The sequence below is a fragment of the Ahaetulla prasina genome, chromosome 2 (assembly GCF_028640845.1).
Source record: "Ahaetulla prasina isolate Xishuangbanna chromosome 2, ASM2864084v1, whole genome shotgun sequence".
NCBI classification, from domain to species: domain Eukaryota; kingdom Metazoa; phylum Chordata; class Lepidosauria; order Squamata; family Colubridae; genus Ahaetulla; species Ahaetulla prasina.
Window position 1 is genome coordinate 149,945,669 of NC_080540.1, and position 24,466 is coordinate 149,970,134.

The window sequence follows — 24,466 nt, forward strand, 5'->3', positions numbered from 1 at the left end:
CGGTGAGAGCGGGCAAGACACAACAGTAGTCCTCGACGTACAACCACACTTGAGTCAGTGGTGATATTCAGCCGATTATACCCGATTCAGGCAAACCAGTAGCGGCGGCTGCGGGAGGCTCCACCCACCTGCCCGGATGTCATCACGTCCCGTTTTTGATGCTCTGCGTATGCGCGGAAGGCTCTGTGCGTGCACAGAGGTGGCACGTGAGCATGCTCACATTTGCGAACTGGTAGCGAAAACAAGTGAACGCCACCCCAGAATTGAGCCCAAACTTTTTGTTGCTAAGTGAAACATTTTAAGTGAGTGTACCCCGTTTTACGACCTTTCTTGCCACGACCGTTAAGCGAAACACTGCAGGTGTTAAATTAGTCAAACTTGTTAAGTGACTCTGGCTCTCCCATTGACTTTGCTTGTCAGACAATCTCAAAAGGGGATTATGTGACACACACACACACCTCCCCGGAGCACCGCAACCGTCATAAATATGAGTCAGTTGCCAAGCATCTTTCATTTTGATCACATGACCATGGGAACGCTACTAGGATCGCAAGCGTGAAAACTGGCTGTAAGTCACTTTCTTCCAGTGACGTTGTACTTTTGAGCTGTCACTCTTGTAAAGCCAGGACTACCTGTATTACCTGGAATTGCTCTTAGCCCGAGCTTCAGAAGCAAAACGGGCCTTTCTTTGAAGCTCTCCAATTCTGGCTTTGCCCTGGATTCTTTCTAACCTGACCCTTTTCTCTTCTCGGCCATTTCTCCTCCCCTTCTCAACAAGAGGATGCTCTCTTCAGATCTCTGCCATCGCTCTCCTTTCCCCGCCCTCGGCTGGAGGTGCAAACAACCCCGGAGCCGCTCTGTCTGCCTGCCGAGCTGGCCGTTTAAAGAAACAGACGCACATTTCTCACTGAGAACAGTTAAGTAAACAATAATATTTTTTTAACACAGAAAGTAACTCAGCGTTCGCAGCGTGAAGTCAATGCGTCTAGTAAACCCCAAACTAATTTTAGTCGGCTGGCATCGAGGGGAGAGGTGGCTTCCCTCTTCCCCTCCCCACTCTTTAATTTACATTTGTGAAAACTTGTGGCGGCAAATATTTGCTAGTCTGGGGCAAACAGGAGGCAAAGAAGCGGGTTTAAAAATAGTCTGATTTTAGGAGAGAGAGGGGGGGGGGGAGAAGACACTCTCGTGTGCCAGTGAGCATCCTTCAGGACATCAGGGGCAAAAGCATTTGTTGCTTTTGAGGGAGTTAAAAGTAGGTGGATTAAATCTCATTCACCTTCCTAGAGCCAGGAAAAAGAAAAAAAGTGTAAACTGTCTTAGGCAAAAAATGGGTACCCCCGAAGAATCATATGCTTAACCAAAATAAATACCTGTACCTTTTTTTTTGTTTTGTTTTGTTTACATTTATATCCCGCCCTTCTCCGAAGACTCAGGGCGGCTTACAGTGTGTAAGGCAATAGTCTCATTCTATTTGTTTTTTTACAAAGTTAACTTATTGCCCCCCCAACAATCTGGGTCCTCATTTTACCTACCTTATAAAGGATGGAAGGCTGAGTCAACCTTGGACCTGATGGGACTAGAACCTGCAGTAATTGCAGGCAGCTGTGTTTTAATAACAGACTTCTTACAGCCTGAGCCACACCGCGGCCCTAACATCCCTAACAGGGATGTGGTGGCTCAGGGACTAGGACATTGAGCTTGTCGATCAAAAGGTTGGCAGCTCAGCGGTTCGAATCCCTAGTGAGCTCCCAATACTTGTCCCAGCTTCTGCCAACCTAGCAGTTTCGAAAGCACCTAGAAAAAATAGGACCACCTTTGGTGGGAAGGTAACAGTGTTCCGTGCGCCTTTGGCGTTGATTCATGCTGGTCACATGACCACGGAGACGTCTTCGGACAGCGCTGTTTGGGTTTGAAATGGAGATGAGCACCGCCTCCTAGAGTCGGCAACGACTAGCACGTATGTGTGAGGGGAACGTTTATCTTTACCTTACCTAGCACCAAAGTTTACACCTAGTTGTCAACTTACAACAGTTTATTTAGTGACTGCTTAAAGTTACAACAGCACTGAAAAAAGTGATTTATGATCATTTTTTTACACGACCATTGCACCATCCCCATCATCATGCAATCAAAATCTCAGATGCTTGGCAACTGGTTCATATTTATGAGGGTTGCAGTGTCCAAGAGATCCCATGATCACCTTTTGCGACCGTCTGACAGGGGAAGTCAATAGGGAAGCCAAATTCACTTATCAGGTTACTATTTTAACACCTGCAGTGATGCACTTAACAACTGTGGCAAGAAAAGTCATAAAACGGGGCAAAACTCACTTAACAAATGTTTCACTTAGCAACAGAAATTTTGGGATCAGTTGCGCTTCGTAAGTTGAAGACTATGCATTTTTACAATTATAGTGGCGTTTTGTGAATTTTAGAATACAAACCTGAAGCTGCTCTGTTTTTTTTAGAAAATGGGCCTGTATGTGTTTTCTTCATCCACAGGGCTTGTATTCAGTCTGAAAAAGGAAATTAGAAAGGTAAAATTAAGGCAGGGTCACCATGATTTGTGATATTGTCTCCCTGATGCAGATTTTTTAAATCATCACCCAATGTGGAAAATTGTCAAGGTCCAAAGAAATTTGGAAAATTATGTATTATTTGTTCCATTATACACACCGGATTATTTGTTCCTGGAAACTAGAGGGTGCCCCAAGTATTGTGAGATCGGGGGGAATGATAGACAGCACTACTTGGACAAGTTTAGAGCAAAAAAATATCCTGGCGGAGAACAAGGGAGAGAATACAGAAGCTACCAAGGGGAAAAATTGAGCAAGTTGAGAAAGTGACATTGTGTTTACTGTTACTCTGTAAATGTGGGAAAAGATTTGATTGCATAAAACTGCTTGGAAAGAGTAAATGCCCAACAGATTTGTTAGTAGGAGCAGAAGATCTTTACTGGGGAGACAAGGGAGAAACCCCCCCCCCCCATATATCCACTCTTTCTCTCTTGTAAATCTTGAAATTAATCAGAAAAAGCCCTTCCAACCAATTTATCAAGGAGAAAACAAGCCTGCTTAATTTTCACCTCTGAAATGTGATGTTCATCCCAGATGTTTTATGTCTCTTCTAATAATATCTCTATGATGCAGCCAACAATTCCCAGGCCATATCCATTCAAGACATTTATTGTCTCAATTATAGAATAGAATAGAATAGAATAGAATAGAATAGAATAGAATAGAATAGAATAGAATAGAATTTTTTATTGGCCAAGTGTGATTGGACACACAAGGAATTTGTCTTGGTGCATATGCTGTCAGTGTACATAAAAGAAAAGATACCTTCATCAAGGTACAACACTTACAACACTTAATGACAGTCATAGGGTACAAATAAGCAATCAGGAAACAATTACCTTCAGATATCAATAGTAAATGCAAATAAATTCCCTAATATTTTTACCATTTTTACGATTTAATTATAAGTCAGCTTATCCTATAAAATGCTACTGCATACCATTTTGAAAATAAGCAATTTGCTTCTTTTGATGGAAAATTGGAAAAAAACCAGTTAATTTGAGTAGGGTTTAAAGATTTAAGAGGCAAAATGGGTGCTTTATCCCTTATTTTTACAAAATAAGGGATTCAGTGGTGTTATTCTGCCTGCAAAGTGTGTTTTGGGGGCCTAAGAGAGTATAGCCCATGGTTTGCTTGTTGCCCATACTGACTTAGCATCTATAATAGTGGCTTCTATATCCTTCCTCCGTTCTTTCCTTCCTTTCTTGTCTAGCATATGTTTTTCAAGGAATCTATCCTTTCCTAGTCCAGTTCCAGCCCCCCTGCCCCCCAAAAGAACCTTGAATAAAATCTTGTACCCTGTTTTCCCCAAAATAAGACATCTCCTGATAATAAGCCCAATCGGGCTTTTGAGCGCATGGCAATAAGGCCAAGCGCATATTTCAGGGTTCAAAAAAATATAAGATAGGGTCTTATTTTCAGGGAAAGTGTGGGAATTGGAATTGGTATTGGGAACCAACCTGTTTGTTTTTTTTACCAGTTATCTTCATTTGCAGGCAGACCTTGTTTAGTGACTGCTTCATTTAGCAACCATCCACAGTTGCAGTAGTGATGAAAAAATAATTTTGCACCCGTTCCTCACATTTACAACCTTTGCAGATCTATAAAAGAAAGGAGAGCTGAAATAAATGTCTGTGGAGATTCTCAGTCATTCAGGTTGTCCCAAGGGTGCTGTTTCAAGAGGCAAGTGGACTTCTTGAAAGTCCAGCTGCCTCGTGAAAAAACACCCTTTGGGACAGATGGCTGAAGTAAAACTATAAGCATAGTCATGGTTTCATTTAGCAACTGCTTTTGTTGGTCCAGGTAGTGGTTGCTAAATGGGGACTGCCTGTATCTCTAATTTGCACAATCATCCATTGTGACCGTGTCAAATCTTCAATAGTCAGAGATTGGAGGGTTCTTGACTCCCAGCTGATGAGCTGATAAACTGCCTGTGGCACAAAACTACACTACCCGAGTATTTCACATAACTGAGATAGGTGCTCCTAGCGTTTTGGCCTTCAGGCATTTGCCCAGGCTGCCATCATGGTTAGATTAGGTTGTTTAAAGCACATAACTGGATTATTGAGAACCAGTTTAGTTTAATATTAATGCATCAGACTAGAAATCAGTGAGTTCTAGTCCCATCTTAGATACAAAGCCAACTAGGTGATCTTGAGCCAGTCGTTCCCTCTCAGCCCTGGGAAAGAGGCAATAGCAAACCACATCCAAAAAACATAGAATATGTACCTGGTCTGGTTGCCTTGGGTGGGAATGCTATTTGCTTTTTAAGCAGCCACTGTCTATGCAAATTCCAATTCCAATGAGAAAGGAGTCCGGACAACTAGCTCTCTGACAGCTGGTCTAGACAGAAATGCAAATGAAGCTCTTGCGTAAACAAAAAGGGAAAAAGTACCAGAGCTAATATCTTATGAAAGTCACCCTGCATTTAAAATGATTATGTGAAGTTTAACCTGATGTCCCACCTAGATCAGGGGTGTCAAACTCATGTTGTCACGTTGTCACAGATGTATCATCACTTTTCCCCCCTTCGCTAAACTGGGGGTGGATGTGGCCAGAGTGTGACGCATCCGGCCCATGGGCCGCGAATTTGACACCTCTGACCTAGATTCTTTGGATCTGGAGGCCTATACATCTAAGCCAATGAATAAATACATACTGCTTATGCTGTGATTAAAATATGTAGAGCATATCAGTCCACAAAGCCCAAGTTCAGCCAATGAGTGAAAAAGATGTCAGGATGGTGTTTTGCTTTGCTATGTTTCATTTAAAGTATCCAAGATTTCACACAAAAGATTGTTATGGATTATTTCTGATAGGACTTCAGGGGTTTATCTGGTATGGTAGAATTTAACAGAGGTCCATTTTGGCACTCATCCACTGGATTCATACACTGCACTCAACCATATTTTATGGTTAACATTTAGCTGGATTTGAGCAGCACACTAAACCAGAATCAAATTAGGAATTTGTTTAGTGTATCAACTCAAACATTATTTAATGTACACATGAAACTGCTATGGGGAGAACTGTTTGGTTTAGATTCAAGAGTTATGCTCAATATATTAATGAGATCGAGGACTACCTTTTTGAATAATGTAATACAGAGTCGACAGGGTATCTGAATTTTGAAACCATCCTGAGATGTGGGCAAAGCAAACCCCATTTAGTTATTTTTTTAATGGGATTTAAGCCATCAAGCTTTCCTGCCTTCTCTAATGACCAGAATGAGCTTGGAAGATTGCTAACATGCACTAGCATCATTAGGGCCCTTATGTAAGAAGTACTCAATTTATTGCTCAACATCTCCAAAACTGACTGAGAAACATGCTAATGATTGATGATGATGATAATAACAACAACAACAACAACAACAACAACAACAACAACAACAACAACAACAACAGAGTTGGAAGGGACCTTGGAGGTCTTCTAGTCCAACCCCCTGCCCAGGCAGGAAACCCTACATCATTTCAGACAAATGGCTATCCAATATTTTCTTAAAAATTTCCAGTGTTGGAGCATTTACAACTTCTGCAGGCAAGTTGATTAATTGTTCTGTCAGGAAATTTCTCCTTAGTTCTAGGTTGCTTCTCTCCTTGATTAGTTTCCACCCATTGCTTCTTGTTCTACCCTCAAGTGCTTTGGAGAATAGTTTGACTCCCTCTTCTTTGTGGCAACCCCTGAGATATTGGAACACTGCTATCATGTCTCCCCTAGTCCTTCTTTTCATTAAACTAGGCATACTGAGTTCCTGCAACCGTTCTTCATATGTTTTAGCCTCCAATCCCCTAATCATCTTCGTTGCTCTTCTCTGCACTCTTTTCTAGAGTCTCAACATCCTTTTTACATCGTGGTGACCAAAACTGAATGCAATATTCCAAGTGTGGCCTTACCAAGGCATTATAAAGTGCTATTAACACTTCACGTGATCTTGATTCTATCCCTCTGTTTATGCAGCCCAGAATTGTGTTGGCTTTTTTGGCAGCTGCTGCACACTGCTGGCTCATATCTAAATGGTTGTCCACTAGGACTCCAAGATCCCTCTCACAGTTACTACTATTGAGCAAGGTACCACATATCTGGTACCTGTGCATTTTGTTTTTTTGGCCTAAATGTAGAACCTTACTTTTTTCACTGTTGAATTTCATTTTGTTAGATAGCGCCCAATGTTCAAGTCTGTCAAGATCTTTCTGTATCTTGAGCCTATCTTTTGGAGTGTTGGCTATTCCTGCCAGCTTGGTGTCATCTGCAAATTTGATGAGTTCCCCATCTATCCCCTCGTCCAAGACATTGATGAAGATGTTGAAGAGTACTGGGCCTAAAACAGAGCCTTGGGGTACTCCACTGCATACTTTCCTCCATGTGGATGTAGGTCCATTGAGGACTATACATTGAGTGCGGTTGGTCAGCCAGTTACGAATCCATCTGGTGGTGGTGCTGTCTAACCCACATTTTTCTACTTTATCTAGTAGTAGGTTATGGTCTACTTTATCAAATGCTTTACTGAAGTCCAAGTAAATTATATCGACAGCATTCCTCTGGTCCACTAATTTTGTCACTTTGTCAAAGAATGCAATGAGATTAGTCTGGCATGATCTGTTTTTGACAAACCCATGTTGGCTTTTGGTTATTATTTTGTTTGCTTCTAGGTGTTTGGTGATTTGTTGCTTGATTATCTTTTCCAGAATCTTCCCTGGTATTGAGGTTAGGCTGATAGGTCTGTAGTTTCCTGGATCTGTTTTTTTTTTCTTTTTTGAAGATGGGAACTATATCAGCTCTTTTCCAGTATTCTGGCAGTTCCCCTGTGCTCCAGGATCTTTGAAAGATATAGTTCAGTGGTTCTGAGATTTCATCTGCCAGTTCCTTCAGAACCCTGGGGTGTAATCAATGGTGGGATTCAAGTAATTTAACAACCGGTTCTCTGCCCTAATGATTTCTTCCAACAACCAGTTTGCCAAACTGCTTAGACAGTTAAGAACCGGTTCTCCAGAAGTGGTGCGTACTGGCTGAATCCCATCACTGGGTGTAATCCATCCGGTCCTGGTGATTTGAACTCGTCTAGGGTAGACAGATGTTCACTTACCATTTCCCCCCCTATTTTAACTTGTGTTCCTAATCTGTTTTTTGTGGTGCTGTTTTTGATCAGTTGGATTGTTTTTTCCTTTTGTGTAAAGACAGATGCAAAATATGAGTTAAGTAGATCTGCTTTCTCCCTGTTGCTTGTCATCTTCTTGCCACTTTCTCCCAGCAATGGGCCAATTGTTTCCTTGACTTTTTTCTTGTTTTTAACATGTTGGAAGAAGCTTTTTTTGTTATTTTTTACTTTTGTCACTAGCCTTTGTTCATTGTGAGCCTTAGCTTTCCTCACTTCATCTTTACAGGCTCGGGCTATTTGCTGATATTCTGCTTTAGTTATTTGCCCCTCTTTCCACTTTTTATACGTGTCCTTTTTGTCTTTCAATTTGTCAGATAGTTCTTTATGCATCCATGCTGGTTTCTTTTGAGATCTATTATCTTTCTTCCTCATTGGTATTGTGCTAGACTGGTCTTTTATAATCTCACTTTTCAAAATTTCCCAAGCTTCTTGAGTTGTTTTCCCCTTGAAGATTCTCATCCATGGAATCCTTCTTAAGCTCTCTCTGAGTTTATTGAAATTAGCTCTCTTGAAGTCCAAGACTAGTTTGACTTTGTTCTACTACTTGTGTTTGCATAATGTTGAATTCCAATATTGCGTGGTCACTTGCCCCCAAGATTCCTATAGCTTCAACACCTTCTATCATTTCATCTCTGTTAGTTAGAATTAAGTCCAATATGGCTGATCCCCTTGTTCCCTTCTCTACTTTTTGGGAAACAAAGTTGTTTGCTAGGTTTGTTAGGAACCTGTTGGATTTTCCACTTGGTGCAGAGTTTGTCTCCCAGTTGATGTCAGGGTAGTTGAAATCCCCCATTACTACTGTAATGTGCTTCCTACATACCTTAGTTAGCTGACTAGCAAAAAGTTCATCTACTTCCTCTGTTGGTTGGGTGGCCTATAGTATATGCCTACGGCAATATCATTTTCCCTCCCTTTAATATTTTTCCCTCCCTTTAATATAATGTCTATATATAATATATAATATATTTAATATAATATAATATAATATAATGATAATGTCTTCTAGAACAGGATCCCCAACCCCCAGTCCATGGCCTGCTACCAGTCCATGGCCTATTGGGAACCAGGTCACATAAGTGGCGGGTGAGCGCGCAGAGCATTTCAACATTTGCAGGATTAGGTTGCATGTGCGAAACCATCCCCTCCCACTAGTGATGGGTTTCAAAAATGTTTACTACTGGTTCTGTGGGTGTGGCTTGGTGGGTGTGGCTTGGTGGGCATGGCAGGGGAAGGATATTGTAAAATCTCTGTTCCCACCCCAATCCAGGGGAAGGATACTGCAAAATCTCCATTTCCTCCCAATCAGATGGGACTTGGGAGCCAGTCGGAATTTTTACTACCGAACTACTCAAAATTTTCGCTACCGGTTCTCCAGAACTGGTCAGAACCTACTGAAACCCATCTCTGCCTTCCTCCCTCCCACCCACTGCCACTGCCACCGCCACCACTCACCGCTACCGCTGCCACTGTCACTGCTGGTCCATGGAATTGGAAAGGTTGGGGACTGTTGTTCTAGAGCACGGGTGTCAAACTCGCCGTGTCACGTTGATGTCATGTGTTGTATCATGATGTTTTTCACCTTCATGGAGCTGGGGTGGGTGTGGCCTGTGCATGACACATCTGGCCCGCAGGCCGCCAGTTTGACACCCCTGTATACAGTCATCCCGCTATAGGTCTACCAACGTAGCAATAATAAATGAAGAAATAGCCACCATTACTAGTCAACGTGGCAGGCCCTAATAAGAAAAGTGGTTCCTAAATGCAAAGGGTAGTTTTGAAAGTTAACTTTAGAAAGCCAGAAGGCTTGTGTGGGTTGAGCTAGAAGTAGAAGCCTTCTCTCTAGTCTAGATAAAAAGGCTTATGAGAAAATATATACAGAAAAAAAGCATAGTTTTATGGTAAAGAATTGACAATAAAGCTACTGTGGTTTTCATCAACTGGCTCACACACTTCTCTGAAAAGCTGCTTTATTAGTTGCAAAACCACCTAACAATACAGTAGTGAGTTAGATGGACTAACTATAGTGATATAAGCAGTTTACCATATATCACAGCAGGAGCTGCTGAGCTTGGCTGAATCTTCAATCCCCCAAAATGCTAAGAAAGCTCAGATCTGGTTAACATTATTGGTATGGCTAGAAGTTGAAAAAACATCCCGGAAGAAGACAGTGGTAAACTATTTATGTATTGTTGCCAAATTAATGACAGAGAAGTGTCTATGTAGTCACCAGGAGTCAAGCCTGACTTGTGGGTTCAGAATTCAGGCTACATTTTTTTCTTCAGTGGTTGAACTTCTATTAATTTATTTTACCTTCAGGAGACTGCAAGGAGTATGGTTAGTGAGCTGGTGATATCACCGTTGGCACATTTTTCATTTTTGGGAGTGGGTGTGCGGTTTCAGAAAATAAGTTTGTGAAACTTCCCAGAAGTTAAACAGGTTAAATAATTTTAAAGAGATGAAAATATTGTGCAAAGATGGGGCTGAGAGCTGAGTACACTTTTGACACACAAGACTTGAGTTTTTTTGAGCCAGCACTCAGTCACAACATATTACTACTGGATTCATTAGTGAGAAGCCATATGCTTCATAAAATTCGTCAGGTTCAGTTATGGATGTTTCCAGTTAAATGGAGCTGAAACATCCTGTAGGAGATGACTAGGCTCAGCCTGAGGGAGGGGTCAAACACGTCATCAGTCATGAGTCCCTGCGCACCCACACAAGAGATCTAAGTCCAGCCAACTTGAATTCCTTTCTTAGCTTCTGCTCATTTCCCTTGAATGCCAGCAGTTCAGATTCTTGTAGAGAACTTCAGCTTGCACTAAATCGTTACACTCATTTGAACTGCCTAAATCTCCTGATTTCCCCGGCGCTTGACACATCCTTTCCTAAGTGTTGGAAGTAAGGCTACAATAGATACATATAGCTAACAGTGTTGCCAAAATTAGGCAATGTCCAGTTTCTAAGCGGAGAACAGCAAAAGGCAGGGGAACAGGATCAAGAGAGGGGCTTCATTCAGAGTGGGGGAGAGTCTTCCATCCTCCCACTCAGTTTTTTGAGCAGTGAAGAATATAAGAGCTATATAAGAGCTGTCAGACGCTGTTGTTTTTGCCAGTTCCTGGAGTTTCCTGTTATCAGAGTGTGGTTCAATAAAGAACTCTGACATTAACCTTCTCTGGTCGCCTCAGTTATTCACCTGGGTCTCCCGACAAAGCAGACTCATGCTTAGTTTTCCATGGATCAGAGTTTCTGACAATGCCAGTATCTTTGGTGGGGATGTGCCATTGTCCCATTGTACTTTTACAGGTCTTCCTGCCACATCCCACCAAATAAGAGATGTCCCATCCTGAAAAAGCATACAAGCCAGATTGGACTAGCTAGATAATCCCCCCCCCCCCGGCAAGCTCTTCTCCAATTCATATATAAATATTTTAATGGAAAGGCAGGACAGTATAGCCACCCTGTTAAGTACAAACGTCTATTCAACCTACTCATTCCCAGATGTTGCAGCTTTTAATTAGTACGTTTGGAAATTTTATGAAAGGCTCCAAAGCCACTACCCATAGTGCTGGGTAAACAGCATTATTAGCTAGCGCAAGTTGCATTTCTGGACAGGGCCACCTCACTTGGAGAAGAGCATCTGGAAGAGATACTTTCTTTGGCTGCAGAGAGAAGAGCCGAGATATGTGAAGCTACAGCACAAGCCAAAGAAGTATAAATCAAAATGATGGGACTGATTGAATAGGTTCTTTCACAAGAACCGACTTCTCACAGAATCTGAAAGGATTTGTACGACCATGAAAGCTTTTACAGAAATCTGAAATAAACATGAGTATTTTTCTTAGCACTAAAGAGTTAACACTGGTAAAAACCCAGGCCTGTACTTTTTTTTTTAGAGGTAAGCAAGGAGAGTCACATAGGCAAGAAAGGAATGTAAACTGTAATTTATTTGTTTTATTTATGTGCCACTTTTCTCCCTACTGGCATCTGAGCTTGTGTGCTGGAGATTGTAGCTGTAGTTACTGTTAATATAGCTTAGCTATTAATATTCTATTGGACTATGAGAGCAGCAGGCATATCTTTGAAACAAGACATCGGCTCTGATTATGCCCTGATCAGTGACTCAGGTGAGATCAAGAGGTTTTTCTTCCTGCAAATTGTAGCAGTGACTTTCTGCTTTGATGGCTTATAGGCAGCCCATTCTACACGGCAGCTTAAACTTCTTCAGAAACCATGTTGAATGAAGTGGTTGAGCAATTGATTGACAATTCCCAGCTGGAGTTCAACAGATTAGTATGGGCAAAGGTTTTGATGCACAGTTATAGGGTATCTTGTAATTATTTGTCAGCAGAGGTTCAGAATTTGCACCTCAGTTGTTTGAAAACTTGCCATTACATTTTTAATTGTTAATATGATGAGAAGTTAAAAAAAATGCATGGAGAATAGTCACTTTATTAAGGGAAAAAACAGTCATTTGGTTCAATGTGTATCTCTGTTTTACAGCATGCAGTCAGATCAGTGGTGGATTGCTACCGGTTCGCCCTGGATTGGGTGAACCGGTAGCGGCAGCAGGAGGCTTCGCCCACCTGCCCAGACGTCTCTGCGCATGAGCAGAAGCGTCGCACAGGTGCATGAGTCCACACGCGCGCACGAGCAAACCAGTAGCGACCAAAATTGAAACCCACTATGGAGTCAGATGTATCAGAAGGTAGCCGAAAAAAAAGGCATTTATTTTTGGATAATTCCATGCTCCCTGTCGGAACCAGCCTGGTTAACAAAAAGTTTCCCTTTCTCAAAATGTTTTTTAAAAATCCCTTTTTTCAAACCAGGCCTATCTTTTATCACACATGCTCCAAAATCCAAGGTCAAGAAAATCATGTTGGTTTGGTGCCCATTAGAGCACAAGACAAGCAGAAGCAAAATTGTTCTCTCTCTTTCTCTTTCTCTCTCTCTCTCCCTCCCTCCCTCCCTCCCTACACCTACCTACCTACCTGCCTGCCTGCCTGCCTGCCTGCCTGCCTGCCTGCCTGCCTGCCTATCTATCTATCTATCTATCTATCTATCTATCTATCTATCTATCTATCTATCTATCTATTTCCTTTTCCATGAACTATATTAGTTCCTGCATTAACATATTTCTGCCCATTTTCTATGGACATTTCAGGGTTATGGGAGGCTGTGGACACTTCTCCTTAGAGACACATTCTTGATCTTCCGTTTTCCACCTTTCCAGAGTTGGAGTTCCAACTTCTGAGGAGATAAAAGGTTGTGGAAGATTCTGTGTGGCCTGAAAAGCAATGAACATCCCTCTCCCTTGAAGGTGAGTTTTCTTTACCCTCAAAGGGAGCATTTGAAAATATATGGCCCCTGACACATTATCCAAACATCTATTGAACTTTAGCATTAGCCCACCTACAGAACCACTGCATCTGTTTAATACTTTTGTTTTTTCTGCCATCTTTGCAATCTTATAAACAAAAGAGTCTCATTTAATTATCCGATATTACCCATAAGTGTCTGCATTTATCTGTTTGCTTCACAGTGAATTTCTAACCTTTTCCCAAAATAAGCTGGGTTTTCCTAGACCAGGTGTGTCCAACTTGTCTAGTCTGTACTGAATAAAGAGGAATTGTCTTGGGCCTTACACGGGAAAAGACCCGAATATACCAAAACCTACATACCTATACCCGTGAAAACCTACGAAAACAAATATACATACATACATACATACATACATATACTGTATATATATATATATATATATTTATTTATTTTATGGGGCCTCATTATTAGCAGTCCAGGGTTGCAGGTGGCCTGTGGGCCATGATTGAGCATGGAGAAAGGTATAACTGAACCTAGGATGGACAACCTGAAGCCATTGCGTGACATGCAGCCCCCAGTTCCCATTTTGTGGTCTTCAGTGACAACAATGCCACCTAGTTTTGATGGTAAACTTTCAATCTTTCTGTGCCTGTTGAAGTTACAAAACAGTGTGTTAACTTTTCCCAAAGCTTGATTTTATTCACGTCTGGAAGATGGATGAGAAGGAAGAAGAGGAAGAAGAAGCAGAAACAACAACAATAACAACAACAACCCTGGGCCCAAATGTTTGTAGTCCTGCTCTCCTCCATGACTTCCCTGTTACTGGTTACAAATCCTAAGACCCTTGGAGATAGAAATTAAAAAGTTGTACCTCTTAATCAGAAAAAAATTGATTCCCTCTTTTCTAGACCACAGAAGAATGTTATCACTCTCTGAATGTTTGATTTTCCATTTACACGTTGAAGGTACTTGTAATTATTTTGTGTAATTATTTTGTCACAATCTTGAGCAAGGAAGAAGAAATGAAATATTGGTGGAAGTGTTAAGCAATCATACAATTCTGTGGCTTTTGCTTATGTACTGAAATCTTGGAATATCAAACAACCCTTGGCTTCTACATTGAGGATTTTATAAATCCATCAATAATAAATGGGGAACAAAATTAAGAAATGCTGGAAGGTATTTGGGAGCCCTTTAACCTTTTGTTAAAATTACTGCTGAACAATGTTCCGTTATGGCAGCTGCTACTACAGATACACATATGAATCTATAGCAAGGATGAAGACTTCATGTTGAGTTTCTTAAAGCCCTTTTCATGCATCTATGATAAAGATTTCATTATATGAACTTTTCCTCTTGGTATTCTAACACGTAATCCTTGTCATTCCTATAAATTGTGCAGACCAAAATACTGCCTGCAGCAGTTTCTTAAACTACGTTACTGCACTCTGGAATGCCAGAATTTCCAAACCATGTGTACCTGTTCTAGATTTTGGTTCCATTCACTACTTAATAGGTATCCTAGGATTGGTTAACATATTCCATGCATGATTCCTTCCTTCCATGGAAGAGCTATTTTCAGGTTCCAGTTTAAAACTAGCTTGTTTGGTCTGCAAGGGATCTGAACAGTGGTGGGATTCAAGTAATTTAACAACCGGTTCTCTGCCCTAATGATTTCTTCAAACAACCAGTTTGCCAAACTGCTCAGAAAGTTGACAACCGGTTCTCCCGAAGGGGTGCGAACTGGCTGAATCCCACCACTGGATCTGAAATACATATGTTTGATCCGGGTGTGGGTTCAAAACATGTGTTCTGGATGGATGCTTTTTGGGAGAAAAGTAGGAGAAAACCAAGGCCTTCCATGACAGTGGCTAAGGGGAAATAGAGAAAGGGAGATTATGAGAAGATCAGTGGAGGGTTGGTGTTGATTAAGCCAAAAGCATTAGCCCACAGGAAAAGTAGGGAAAGGAAAACTCTGAATAGCATTGGGCAGGCTATGCATAAGAGAAGGGGAGAGGGGCCAGGCATGCCTTCCTGCCCACTGCATAAGGCCACTCTTTTCTTCAACAATCTCCTAAAAGAGAATTTTCAGCACTCAGTAAAACTCAGTAAAACTAAGGCCAAAAGCTGAAGTAGGCTAAATAGTATGTTGACTCTCTTTAATCATATTCCAGATACTGACTGAAATATGCTAGCCTGTGCAAGATCATTTATCCCATTAATGTTTGTAATATATTAAAAGTATAAGATTTTTTAAAAAAATAAACATGATTTAGATCATTGTTTATTGTTTTTTCCCTTTTAAAAACAATCTTAAGTATTCCTCATTTTTTTTAAAAAAAGGCAACTCTTCTGTAGTCTTGAGAAGTTTAAAAAACACTGATATATAATTTTTCAACTTAAAGGCATAACAACAAAAATTCTACAGTATCTCCTATAAAGCAACTAAGAAAGTTTACAATGAACAAACCCAGAAGCTAATACACTAATACTCTGAATTCTTTAACAACCAGGGAGATTGCTGGTAAAGGAATGCATTGAAGCCTGTCACTAAACAGTTACTCAAAAATTGGCATGGAAATACTCATGATTTACCCCAATTATACTGTAGAGTAAGTTTTTAAAGAATAGTACTGAGCATGTGTTTGTTGTATCTTAGAACAGCTGCTCTCCTATGGCGGCTGTTGTAGCTCTGGTTGCCGTCAGTCATGTAGTACTACAGAGATGTGTGGTTTCATATTTCAGACCAAAGTAAACTAGTTTAGTGGAAGAGTAAAAAAAATATCTGAGCAACATTACATTATGTTAGGATGAGCAAAGCCTTTCCTTGTCAGAGGGCAGTATTTCATCTTCTTCTGAAGCCCATATATGTGTTAAATTCTGCCTTATACCCAGAGAGAAAATTAGTACAATGCCTTCTGTAGGCATTTGTACACAGCACAAAACCACCTAATGATATGTCTCAATTCCTCACAACTCGGTTGGACGTCTACTTTATAGACACGAAAACCTGGAATAGCTAGAATGGCATTGGCCAACTGAGAGGTACATTGGCAGGGCTAGAAGGGGAAAAAAACCCTGCCCATTCAATGTCTAGTTTCTTCTGACTCTTGAAAGATGGTGACATACCCAGTAATTTTAAAAACAAATAATTGGGAAAAAGCGAGTATGAGGGTGGAGAAAAATAACCGTCTGTTTGGCTTTCAGTACTCAGGACCTTTCTACAATGTGCTAGGTAGAGATTAGAACAAAGACCCATTGTAATTCCCAGATTACCACTTCATGATCTTCTCAGACCTAATTAAATAAAAGTAATAGCAAATCAACCAAAGGAACCTTAATCTGAGCCTGGACTCCTAAGAATGCTACCCAGGAACTTGGCTGAAGTACCAATCCAACGCTGAGCGCTGGAATATAGCAAGTAGCATATGTTTTGTTTGCACGGCTTCTATGGGAGAATTTACTAGTTTCATTTCCACCTGCTCTTCTCCTTAAATTGGTTTAGGGGCAAAGTAGTAAAATAGAGCGACTTTTCATTGCCCTTCTTCAATAAACTCCGACTACTATTTGCAGTTTGGGAGATGAAATATTCACTCTTTCTTTTGAAAAAGATCAGCTCAATTCCACTATATTGACAGCACAAATTTCCTCTTTTATTGAATATATAAATGCAGAATATATGATCCTTCATATGTTGTGGATCTCCAAATCCCCTCAGTTCTAGTCAGTCAGTTGCAGGAGTTGTTGAGAGCAGCAATCCAATAATATTTGGAAGAAAAGTCACTGTCAGTCACTATATAATGATCCATTATTTATCCATTATTTATTAATGATCAGTGTGCTTATTGATTTACTTACTTACAGGATTATAGGTTGCTCCAATCAGTCTGCAACTCTGCATTGTATAAACGAGATTAAAAGAGCAGTACAAATCAAAAAGCAAATTATCAAATTTGTTTTAACAAAAATCAAATTTAACTTTTAATATTGTTCAATTTAATATATAGCAGGGGTGTCAAACTCAAGGCCCGCTGGCCGCATCTGACCCTCAGGGTGCTTAGATCTTGCCTTCAGGGCCACCCTGGAAACAGTGGACTGGTCCACGGTGTCTCTGCTAGTAAAAATGAAGCTCGGGAGGGTTGCGTGCAGCCCTCAGATGGTTAACTAAGATACAAAGGAAAGTTGGACCATAAGAAAGGCTGAGTGCCAAAGAATTGAGGCCTTTGAACTCTGGTGCGGGAGAAGACTCCTGTGAGTCCCTTGGACTGCAAGGCAATCAAACCGGTCAGTCCTAGAGGAGATCAACTCTGACTGCTCTTTAGAAGGCCAGATCCTGAAGATGAAACTAAAATACTTTGGCCACCTAATGAGAAAGAAGGGCTCACTGGAGAAGAACCTAATGCTGGGAAAGATTGAGGGCGAAAGAAGAAGGGGATGACAGAGAATGAGGTGGCTGGATGGAATCACTGAAGCAGTAAAGGTAAAGGTAAAGGTTCCCCTCGGACATTTGGGCTAGTCGTTGCCGACTCTAGGGGGCGGTGCTCATCTCCGTTTCAAAGCCGAAGAGCCAGCGCTGTCCGAAGACGTCTCCGTGGTCATGTGGCTGGCATGACTCAATGCCAAAGGCGCACGGAACGCTGTTACCTTCCCACCAAAGGTGGTCCCTATTTTTTCTACTTGCATTTTTACGTGCTTTCGAAACTGCTAGGTTGGCAGAAGCTGGGACAAGTAACAGGAGCTCACCCTGTTACACGGCAGCACTAGGGATTCAAACCGCCGAGCTGCCGACCTTTCGATCGACAAGCTCAACATCCTAGCCCCTGAGCCATCGCGTCCCTACTACTGTAGGCGTGAGCTTAAATGGACTCCAGAGGATGGTAGAGGACAGGAAGGCCTGGAGGAACGTTGTCCATGGGGTCGCGATGGGTTGGACACGACTTCGCAACTAACAACAACCACAAAGATACAAAGGGGGGGAAAAATCTAAAAATGTTTATATTTTTAATTTTCAAACTAATACATATTTTACCTGTGAAATTAACAATTGTTTATAAATGTATTTTATTTTAAAATTATCTATTGAAAGAAATCCTCAGCATTCTCAGGAGATTTATCCAATTAAAGTTCTTTAACGGAATTTATTTTTCATTAAGCATTACTTTAGAACAGTCTTTCCCAGTCAGCATGTAGGATCTGGATGGCAAGCAGATAGCTGCGGATTAGTACTTTCAGGTAAGCACAAGTTATGCAGAAGCAATCTGAGAATCAGGTTTCCAATTTTAGCCCACCCAATTTTCACCTCATCAACTGATTTCTTAATAGGAATTGCAAGCTGCATACATTAAATTCCCAAGAAAAACTGTGATTCAATCTAAAGTCAATTCCTATGCGGTGGTTTTCTCGATTAAACTAACTACTTCTTGCCAAAATTTCTTAATTTCATTACATGGCACCATATGTGGAAAAACCAGCCTTCTTGGGTTACACTTTAAACCTTTTGTCTGCTGGAGTCTGCTTTCTCATGGCTCAAATTTATTTAATCTTTAGATGCGGGAAAAGAGTTCTGCTGTATCCTCTTTCAGTTTTTGAAAACTACTGCAGAATGTTCAAAATGTAATATATGGTGGTTTAAAAATAATCCTTCTACAAGAGATATAAATTTAAAGTATGTTCCCTGATTCAGCAAAGGGCGGAGATACTGAAAATCTAGCAAAAGGAATTAGAAGGATTCTTCTGCATTTTCTTCCTTTGTAGTCTTGTCTCCCAGATCTAATGGGAGAAGATCCATGTGCTTTGGAAAGATAAGACTGGTGAATTTTCAGTTATATTATTATAGATCCCAGGGATGTCGTACGTTACCAAATATATTCCCAAGTAAGTTATAGCATTTTAGAGCAACATCCAACCATCAGGGTATAATAAATCACTAATGAGGACAGACTTTATGCTGTCAAAATGATGACTGGGTCACTCAAAAAGACATCCAAATCATTAGTGAGAAAATGTCTCTTTTTTGAAACTTGATTAATATGGGTCACTCATTCATGCTATGATCCAATCAGTAGCATTTTGCATTCTCCCTATCATTCTTCCATCCCTCCCCCTCCCCTCAGCACAAAGTGAGTCTGGCTTTTACAGAAAAAGAGAAGAGAAATCTGGAGGTGTAGGTATGCTTAATGCTACCTTTCCATCTTCTTAAAAGAATAATGGCATGTAGCACACATATTGCAAACTTGTATATGCAAAGTATAACAAAGGAAACCATATTATCACCTATTTGTTTTAAATAACATGTAATTACTATCCAAATATTTTCCCCATTCTGTAAAAAGATGAATGAAGTGCCACCTAAGATGTGTTGTGTAGTAATACATTGCTACAAGCGCAGTTTTTAAAAAAAATGTGTTTTAGATTATCAAACGCACCTATTCAAAATAGTGCTTTTCTATGCTAATTTTAAAGACAAGATTGCAGGCAGGAAAGTATGCTAACACAAATTAAAAAATAAATGAAAAGAATAAGATGTGGTGTGATACAATCAGGGGTGTCTTTATGCTAAGGCACCAGCCTAGGACATATAAGCTTAGGCATTCCAACTCCTTCCACGTCATAGTAAAAAGTCAAATCTTTGTATCCATTGGAGGTGGCATCAGATGTCAATGTGGCCTAGAGGTGCCACATACCTTGAGCTGAGAATAAGGTATATCAGAATAATCATACAGCAAAAGTAAATTTTGGTTCCTCCTCTGCTGTAAAATAATAGGGTAATTCTAAAAATCAGCTAGAAATAATACAAAAAGTAATCATTTAAGGAAACTATCACAAATTATCATACTTGATTTAAAGTTACTCTGCTAAACAAATAATTCCCTCAACATTGTCAAACTATTCATTAAATCTGCACTACTATTAATCTTCTCATCGTTCCCATCACCCATCTCCTTCCACTTATGACTGAAACTTCGTTGCTTGTAGCCTTACAGTTTATATTGATATTGTTTCCTGATTGCTTATGTATAGCCTATGACTATCATTAAGTGTTGTATCATTAAGTGTTAAATTTGTACCCTATGAGTATCATTAAGTGTTGTAACTTGATGAAGATATCTTTTCTTTTATGTACAATAAGAGCGTATGCACCAAGACAAATTCCTTGTGTGCCCAATCACACTTGGCCAAAAAAAAATAATCTATGATAAAACAACAAACTTTGATCGATGCAATCCATAGCTGTATAGAACATTCCCTAAACAACTGGGGACATTATTTTGTTATAAGATTTTGGTTTTACAGGTTGGATATTAGTATTTATTTAATTATTTATTTATTTTGTCACAACATTATATATAAACACATATAATGAAAGAAAACAATAGGACAGGAACGGTAGGCACTTTTGTGCACTTATGCACGCCCCTTATAGTCCTTTTAGGAATGGGGTGGGGTCAATAGTAGACAGTTTTTGGTTAAAGATTTTGGGAGTTTGTAGGTCTCTGTCAGCCTCCCCCTAAACAGCTAAAGGCAATCTAATATTTATATTGACTCTGTACACTGTTGTTCACACATGCATGTTGTCTACATACATAGTTAACACGCTCTAAGATTACTGAAAAGAACAAATAATTAACCCAGATCTCTTTTTCTGTCTCTCTTTCTTTATCAGTACACAAGTGAGATTCAATGATTTATGAAGAAATCTTGGTTCTGTTAAATGGAATTTTCCCAAAATAAATTCATGTAAACAGCTTGCCACAAAGAGGCAGTCAGAGCAGTTTGGAATGTGTAAACAGCTTGAACACTTGAGAATATAATCTCCTTGAAGGCTGGACTGGTTGCAGCATAGTCTTATAGCAAACCACCTTTGGCTCCAGCCAATCTGACATCATAACATTTCATGACTCCTCTCTCTCTCTCTCTCTCCCCCCCCCCCCGCTTCTACTTGAACATTACAAGCACACAGGACAGGCTGCTATTGCTACAGCTTCCAAAGCTGAATACCTTCATGGGCAGCATTCTTTAATACCCAAAATCAGTCAAAGAGGCATTTTAGTCAGCAGAATGGTGGCTGTGGTCAGGGATGGCAAATAAATAGCAGAATAACAAGAGTTGGAAAGGACATTGGAGATCTTCTAGTCAGTGGTGGGTTTCAATTTTTTTTACTACTGGTTCTGTGGGTGTGGCTTGGTGGGCGTGGCAGGGGAAAGATACTATAAAATCTCCATTTCCACCCCACTCCAGGGGAAGGATACTGCAAAATCCCCATTTCCTCCTGATAAACTGGGACTTGGGAGCCAGAGAATAAATGGCCAGTCAGAATTTTTACTACCGGTTCTCCAAACTACTCAAAATTTCTGCTACCGGTTCTCCAGAACTGATCAGAACCTGCAAGAAACCCCCTTTTTTCCCCCGAAGGCCATCACTCTGCTAAACAAATAATTCCCTCAACACTGTCAGACTATTTACTGAATCTGCACTACTATTAATCGTCTCATAGTTCCCATCACCAATCTCTTTCCACTTATGACTGTATGACTATAACTTGTTGCTGGCAATCCTTATGATTTTATACTGATATATTGATCATCAATTGTGTTGTAAATGTTGTACCTTGATGAACGTATCTTTTCTTTTATGTACACTGAGAGCATATGCATCAAGACAAATTCCTTGTGTGTCCAATCACACTTGGCCAATAAAATTCTATTCTATTCTATTCTATTCTATTCTATTCTATTCTATTCTATTCTATTCTATTCTATTCTATTCTATTCTATTCTATTCTATACCCATTTCAAGACAAATGTTTGTCCAACCTCTTCTTAAAAACTTCCAGTGTTGCAGTACCCACAACTTCTGGAGGCAAGTCATTCCAGTGATTAATTGTTCTATCTATCTCCTTAGTTCTAGATAGGATCGCTCCTTGATTAGATCCATTGCTTCTTGTCCTGCCTTCAGATGCTTTGGAGATTAGGTTGATCACTCTTCTTTGTGGCAACCCCTTAGATATTGGAACACTGCTATCATGTCACCCCTGGCTCTTTTTTTCATTGATAAAGATAGTGGCCCTGTTTGTTTTCATGGACAGAAACATACTAGCTTGGTCTTCTTCTGGTTTTATTTATTCCAACTGCCCTTGGATTGGTCAGCTCTAAAAATAAGGGGTTCTCTTTTTTGGGCAAGAACACATATAGCTACAATGTTTATTTTGGGGAGTTTCAGACTTGAAATGAAGAATTATATTGTAGTTTTACAGATTTTTTTTTATTTGCATTTATATCCGGCCCTTCTCCAAAGACTCAGGGCGGCTTACACTATGTCAAGCAATAGTCTTCATCCATTTGTATATTATATACAAAGTCAACTTATTGCCCCCCACCAACAATCTGGGTCCTCATTTTACCTACCTTATAAAGGATGGAAGGCTGAGTCAACCTTGGGCCTGGTGGGACTTGAACTTGCAGTAATTGCAAGCAGCTGTGTTAATAACAGACTGTTTTAGTCTGTTGAGCCACCCAGAGATCCCATCGTATCTTCTTAATCAGCAGTCTCCAACCTGTCTAGCTTTGCAGACTGCCTGGATGGTGGAGCGAGGATGGTTCCGTGCAAGTGACAAGCACACATGTGCAACTTCTTTGTGCAAGCGGACGGCACACATAAATGGAGCTGTGCACACACATTCACCTGCCCGCTGTGGGGCAAGTGGATCTGCGTGCACACACATACACTTGCCCCTCATTCTGGAGCCCAGTTCCGAACAGACTGTGAATGGACTATGGCCCGGTAATGGGCTGTGGCCTGGGGATTGGGAATCCTGCTGTATATCTCTGTCTTCAATAGAACTATCACACCGCAATGTGATTTCCTAAGTCCCTTAAAAATAACTATCTCCTAGAATTGAAACAGAATTCTATTCACTTAAGTTTGTTTTTAATCCTACTATTTTAAATATGGGTTTCATATTTAAAATGTAAAAAGCTATTGAAAATAGCTTAACTTAGTTTCCTAGATTTTATATTAATTTGACATTTATTTTTCCTCTTGAAACAAATGGGTATGTGTGTAGAATGATGGTTTTGCTCCCCTGAGTGGTTAGTGTTTTGTGGATGTCCTTTGCTTTTTATGGAATTGTTGTCCTTTTAACTTTGTGAAGCCACTCAAAGGTATTTGGAGATTGGTGTCCTAGAATTCTTTAAAATTGCCTTAAATAAATAAAATTGCCTTGATAGTGTCCTCAACATGTCTATTTTTATTTCATTAGATCAGCATTGAAAAGAATTACCATATTTAAAAAGAAAAGAGAATTTTGAACAGGAAAAGAAATATGGAATATTTGAATTAAGACAAAATCTCCAGTGTGTTCATTTAATAAAGTGAAAACATTTTAAAACATTTTATTGGCATTTTCAAATTTTACCTTTTTACTAAAAATACTGCCCAGTAGCTGGTGATAATGATAGTTAAAAGCTGAATATTTAAGAACAAAAACCCATCAGATGAAAAATTGTTTCCAAAAGACGCACAGTAAACTAATACCCACATTACCTAGTACCAGTGGTGGGTTTCAAATTTTTTTTACTGTGGGTTCTGTGGGTGTGGCTTGGTGGGCGTTGCAAGGCTTGGTGGGCATGGCAGGGGAAGGATACTGCAAAATCTCCATTTCCTCCTGATCAGCTGGGATTCGGGAGGCAGAGAATAGATGAGGGCGGGGCCAGTCAGAATTTTTACTGTTGATTCTCCGAACTACTCAAAATTTCCGCTACCGGTTCTCCAAAACTGGTCAGAATCTGCTGAAACCCACCTCTGCCTAGTACCTGGCCACCATCCTTCTCCATGGCTGCTTCCACAGCAAAAATGAGAGTAGTGAGGTCTGGAAGGGAAGGGAAGGGAGAAATGGATTTGGCTTCCAGATTCAGAGCAAAAAATCACCCTTGTTTTTCCCTGGTGGCTGTGTGTATTCATGTGAATAGAGAAAAGAGCCACAAGAATCCAAATGGAGCCAGCTCTACTGACGTAGTGGCATGATAATGAAAGTCACTTCTCCAAGCAAGCAAGAAGATGCGCAAGGAAGTTTTGTATATACAAATGATCAGCAACTTGAGCAGTTCTTCTCTTGAGTCTTCAACTGCAAAATATGAGAACAAGGACAGGGAAACAGGCAGAAACCAACAAACTCAAGAGTTTCAAACTTTGTACCAGTACTTATTTTTAATATTTTTATTTTAGACCTGACATTAACTCATGGGAACCTAGGGGATGAAACTAGAAATCCCCCTGAAACCATAAAATAAAATAAAGAATGAAATAAATCTTGTTCTGTGGGGAGACCGCTTACTTAGCTAAGACAGAGCAACAGTGCCATTTTGTTCCATAGATCTGTGTCCAAGTGTTCTTCAAAGTGTGTTCTATGGCAG

At 40.2% G+C, this 24,466-nt stretch overlaps 1 long non-coding RNA gene across 1 annotated transcript; it reads left to right on the forward strand.

Annotated features, from left to right (window-relative positions):
- Positions 1-11,845: 11,845 nt before the first annotated feature.
- LOC131191530 (uncharacterized) lies at positions 11,846-13,836 on the forward strand. The gene is made up of 3 exons (XR_009153528.1): positions 11,846-11,860; positions 12,967-13,053; positions 13,745-13,836. It is a non-coding gene; the product is annotated as an uncharacterized LOC131191530 (long non-coding RNA).
- The last annotated feature ends 10,630 nt before the right edge of the window (positions 13,837-24,466 follow it).